The sequence below is a fragment of the Aegilops tauschii genome, chromosome 3 (genome assembly GCF_002575655.3).
Source record: "Aegilops tauschii subsp. strangulata cultivar AL8/78 chromosome 3, Aet v6.0, whole genome shotgun sequence".
Lineage (NCBI taxonomy): Eukaryota > Viridiplantae > Streptophyta > Magnoliopsida > Poales > Poaceae > Aegilops > Aegilops tauschii.
In genome coordinates this window covers 348,942,096-348,947,860 of record NC_053037.3, presented here as the reverse complement: position 1 = coordinate 348,947,860, position 5,765 = coordinate 348,942,096, and positions in this window count along the sequence as shown.

Sequence of the window (5,765 nt, the reverse complement as noted above, 5' to 3'; positions counted from 1 at the left end):
TGTTCTTGACCGCTGTCCAGTGATCCACTCCTGGATTACTTTGGTACCTCCCTGCTAAATTAATAGCAAGGCACACATAAGGCTGGTACACAACATTGCATACATGATAGAGCCTATGGCTGAAGCATAGGGAACATCTTTCATTTTCTCTCTATCTTCTGCAGTGGTCGGGCATTGAGTCTTACTCAACTTCACACCTTGTAACACAGGCAAGAACCCTTTCTTTGCTTGATCCATTTTGAACTTCTTCAAAACTTTGTCAAGGTATGTGCTTTGTGAAAGTCCTATTAAGCGTCTTGATCTATCTCTATAGATCTTGATGCCCAATATATAAGCAGCTTCACCGAGGTCCTTCATTGAAAAACTCTTATTCAAATATCCCTTTATGCTATCCAGAAATTCTATATCATTTCCGATCAATAATATGTCGTTGAGGGAGTCCTGGATTAGGGGGTCCTCGGACAACCGGACTATATCCTTTGGCCAGACTGTTGGACTGTGAAGATACAAGATTGAAGACTTCGTCCCGTGTCCGGATGGGACTCTCCTTGGCGTGGAAGGCAAGCTTGGCAATACGGATATGTAGATCTCCTCCTTTGTAACCGACTCTGTGTAACCCTAGCCCCCTCCGGTGTCTATATAAACCAGAGGGTTTAGTCCGTAGGACAACAACAATCATACCATAGGCTAGCTTCTAGGGTTTAGCCTCTTGGTAGCGGGATCAACTCTTGTAATACTCATATCATCAAGATCAATCAAGCAGGAAGTAGGGTATTACTTCCATCGAGAGGGCCCGAACCTGGGTAAACATTGTGTCCCCCACCTCCTGTTACCATCCGCCTTAGACGCAAAGTTCGGAACCCCTACCCGAGATCCGCCGGTTTTGACACCGACATTGGTGCTTTCATTGAGAGTTCCACTGTGCCGTCATCATAAGGCTGGATGGCTCGCCTCGTTGTCAAGGACGACATCACTTCTGGGGGAGCCCTGGATGTAGGCCAAACTCTCCGACTAGGCGGTTTAGTCATGACCGCCTATTCGGCCGCTGCGCCGACGATGACTTCTCGGGTCATCGAAAACAGCCTCCACGTCAGCTCGGGGCTCGCCCAGCAGTTGGATCCAATAGAACTCTCTTCTTTGAACGAGCTCTTGGATCGCATCGCCGCTTTGGGAGTCGCTACAAACTATGATCAGATCGGGCTTAAACCCGACCAAAGGGAGATTAACTCCCCGCCGGTCACCCATCAGATAGCGGTGGTGGAGGAGCAATGCGGCGATTCTTCCTCTATCTTGAGGACAAACTATGTCCGGATTCCCGAGCTCTCTGAGCCGGATACCCGTCTACGGGAGGACATGGCCCAAACCCTGAACCTAGAATCAGGCAGCGGGCCAGACCTATCGGGCAACATCCCGGAGCCCGAACTTCCAAGATCGAAAACTTCTCCGCCCCTGGGTCTCAGATCGGGTCAAGGTTTGGACTTAAATCCACCCACCCACCCAGATATAAACGATCTTTCCCACATTAGACAAGAGCCCCAGGAGACAGTACACCACTATTGGGCCAGATTCCTCCTTGTAATGAACAAGGTCAAGGACTGTCGCGAGGAAGACGCAATTTCATTCTTTTGCAATAATTGCACGGACAAGGGAATCCTCAACGCCATAGGTCACCGTGACATAGCACACTTCACTGACTTGGCGGCCATAGTACGGAAGTACTGTGCGATGGAAAGCGCCTGGAAAACCCAAAAAAAATTTGGAATGCTCCGGCTCTGACAAAACCCCAGTCCAAACTAAAAGGGTGCACTCTCGTAAGTCGCCCGACCCAATTACAAAGAAGCAAAAGCCCACTACAGGGCGTGGAACCGTATTGGAGGGATGGCTTAATGGGCCATGCAAAATTCACAGTACAACGGATACCATACCAACACACAGCTTTAGAGCATGTTGGGTACTCCGGCAGGTGGCCAAGAGCGGTGAGGATCTCCTCATTAAAAATACCGCAGAGCACCATCCCGTGGATAACAACAATACAGTATTGACAGCCTTCGAGACCTTCGCCTCAAATAATAGGCGTAAGCGAGCACTCTGCAGCCTTGCCAAAGTTTGCCACGTGGCAGCAATAAATCCATGGAGCGACACGGTTATCACCTTCAATGCCAGTGATGAACCTAAATTCCGAACAGTCCGAGCACCAGCCGCTTTGGTCCTTAGTCCAATTGTGGACGGCTTTCGGCTTAATAAAGTGCTCATGGACGGCGGCAGCGGATTAAACCTCATCTATGAGGAGACTCTTCAAAAAATGGAAATAGGCAGAAACCACATTGAGCAAAGCAGCACGACCTTCAGAGGAATTATCCCTAGTCCGGAGGCACGATGCGCCGGGAAAATCACACTAGATGTGGTATTCGGCACGCCGGAGAATTATAGGTACGAAGAAATCACATTCCAAGTGGCCTTGTTCAGTAGCGGATACCACGCCCTTCTAGGGCGGGAGGCATTCACGACCTTCCAAGCCATACCCCATTACGGGTACATGAAGCTCAAAATGCCGGGGCCCAATGGAATCATCACTCTAGCTAGTGATCCGGACATAGCACTCCGCGCCGAAAACAAAACAGCCGCACTGGCCCTCGAGGCATTATCCGAAGCCCTCGCGGCCGAGGAATTAACTGCGCTGCGCTCCATAGTGGACAGGGATGACGTGATACTCGACAAAAGATCCAAGTCCACCTCTTTTAAACCAGCGGATGAAATAGTCAAATTCCAAGTCCACCCAAAGGACCCTACAAAAACAGCATCCATCGGGGCACAGTTAAACCCCGCTATAGACGCCGCACTACGGGAGTTCCTGCGCGAGAATTGGGACATATTCGCCTGGCATCCTTCAGACCTGCCAGGAATCCCACGCAGGCTGGCCGAGCATAGCCTTAACATTCTAAAGGGATTCAAGTCGGTCAAGCAGACTCTTCGGCGTTTCTCTGAACCTAAGCGACAAGCCATGGGAGAGGAGCTAGCCAAGTTACTGGAGGCCGAATTCATTAGAGAAATAAAACATCCGGACTGGCTAGCAAACCTGGTGATGGTACCAAAGAAGGATAAATCCTGGCGCCTATGTGTCGATTTCAAGGACCTCAACAAGGCTTGCCCCAAGGATCCCTTTCCCCTCTCCCGCATCGATCAAATTATCGACGCTACTGCAGGACACGACTCATTGTGTTTCCTCGACGCATACTCCGGATACCATCAAATTAAGATGGCGGAGTCCGACCAAGCCGCAACGGCATTTATCACCCCACACGGCCCCTTCTGTTTTAACACCATGCCTTTCGGGCTTAAGAACGCCGGTGCAACGTATCAACGCATGATTCAGACATGCCTGGAAAAACAGATCGGCAAAACAGTGGAGGCATACGTAGACGATGTGGTCGTTAAAACCAGACACATCGAATCCTTAATAGACGACTTGAGGCTCATGTTTGACAATCTTCGAACATACGACATCAAGCTCAATCCGGAAAATGCGTTTTCGGCGTGCCCACCGGAAAGCTCCTGGGCTTCATCGTCTCCAGTAGAGGAATCGAAGCAAATCCGGCTAAAATCTGAGCTCTGTCACAGTTGGCTATCCCAACAGACCTCAAGCAAATTCAGAAACTAACTGGATGCGTGGCGGCCTTAAGCCGCTTTATCTCCCGATTAGGAGAAAAGGCACTACCCCTTTATCGCCTTCTTCGGCGCACCGAACACTTCGAGTGGACAGATGCGGCCATGGCCGGATTGGAAGAAATAAAAGCCATCCTGGCCACCAACCCAATCTTGGCCGCGCTAAATATCGGCGAACCAATGCTGTTATATATAGCAGCAACTCACCAAGTTGTAAGCGCAGTGCTCGTCGTCGAACGAGAGACGAACGGACATAAATTCCCACTTCAAAAGCCGGTATACTATGTATCCACTGTCCTCACTCCATGCAAATCACGGTACCCACATTATCAAAATATAGCATACGCGGTATTTATGGCATCCCGGAAATTACGACACTACTTTCAAGAGTGTTCAATTACGGTGGCCTCGGAAGTACCACTCGACGACATAATAAACAACCGTGATGCCACGGGCCGGATTGCCAAATGTGCTATCGAGCTCCTCCCGTCCGACATAACATATAGACCACAGCGAGCCATTAAGTCGCAAGTACTGGCCGATTTTGTCGCCGAGTGGACAGAAGCCGAACTCCCTAAAGAATACTGCGCGTACTCCAATTGGATCATGCACTTCGACGGCTCTAAAATGCTGGCTGGTCTGGGGGCTGGCGTCGTCCTGACATCCCCCACCGGAGATACAGTCCAATACGTACTCCAAATACTATACACAAACTCCAACAATGCAGCCGAATACGAGGCCCTGTTACATGGTCTCCCGATGGCAGTTTCCATGGGCATTCAACGCCTGGAGGTGCGTGGGGACTCGAACCTCGCAATATCTCAAATAAATGGAGACTTCGACGCCAAGGATCCGAAAATGGCGGCTTATCGCAACGCCGTCCTCAAAATGTCAGCTCAGTTCGAGGGGCTTGAATTCCACCATGTGGCTCGGGAAAACAATCATGCGGCGGATATCCTCGCCCGTATCGGCGCTAAGCGCGACCCTGCCCCACCTAACATCTTCTTGGAAAGGCTGTTTAAGCCATCTGTGGTATGGGAAGGGGACACCGATAACAATAGTCCGGACCCGGCCACAACACCAGATACCGAACACTCTGACACAATCGGAGGCTCTGCCACCGAAATAACACCTTCAGCCCACGTGATAATGGCCGTCATCGCCCCGTGGACAGAACCATTCCTGGCCTACCTAACCAGGCAGGAACTACCCGAGGACCAAAATGAGGCACGCTGCATAGTGCGGCGGTCTAAAGCCTACAAGGTCCACGAGGGAGAGCTTTATAAGAAAAGCACTACCGGAGTCCTTCAAAGGTGCATCTCCGAAGAGGAAGGGCGGAAGCTTTTGGCAGAAATCCATGCTGGACTCGGCGGCCACCACGCCGCAGCCCGGGCCCTTGTAAGCAAGGCCTTCCGTACAGGTTTCTATTGGCCGACGGCCCGAGCAGACGCACAGGCCCTTGTTTAACGTTGCGTCGGTTGCCAGCTTTTTGCAAACCAAAGCCATATGCCGCCTACCGCTCTCCAAACAATCCCCATTACTTGGCCCTTTGCGGTTTGGGGGCTTGATATGGTCGGACCCCTCAAAGGGGGAACCCATAAGAAAAAATACCTATTGGTCATGGTGGACAAATTCACCAAATGGATAGAAGCCAAACCAGTCAAAACGGCTGAATCCGGAGCGGTGATAGACTTCATATCTGGGGTTGTACACCGTTATGGCATCCCCCACAGCATCATCACCGACAACGGCTCGAACATTACAGCCGACGAGGTGAAACTTTGGTGCAGCAACATGGGCATCAAGCTCGATTATGCTTCTGTCTACCACCCGCAAACTAACGGTCAAGTCGAGCGAGCAAATGGTCTTATCATGAGCGGCATTAAACCCAGATTAGTGCGGTCCTTAAAGGAATCAAACACGCACTGGGTAGAGGAGCTCGACTCCGTACTATGGGGGCTGCGGACCACGCCGAGTCGCACTACCGGATACACACCGTTCTTTATGGTGTACGGCTCAGAGGCGGTACTGCCCTGCGACATAATTCATGACTCCACCTCGAGTGCGCATGTATGAAGAAAAAGAGGCCGAGCTCGATCGGC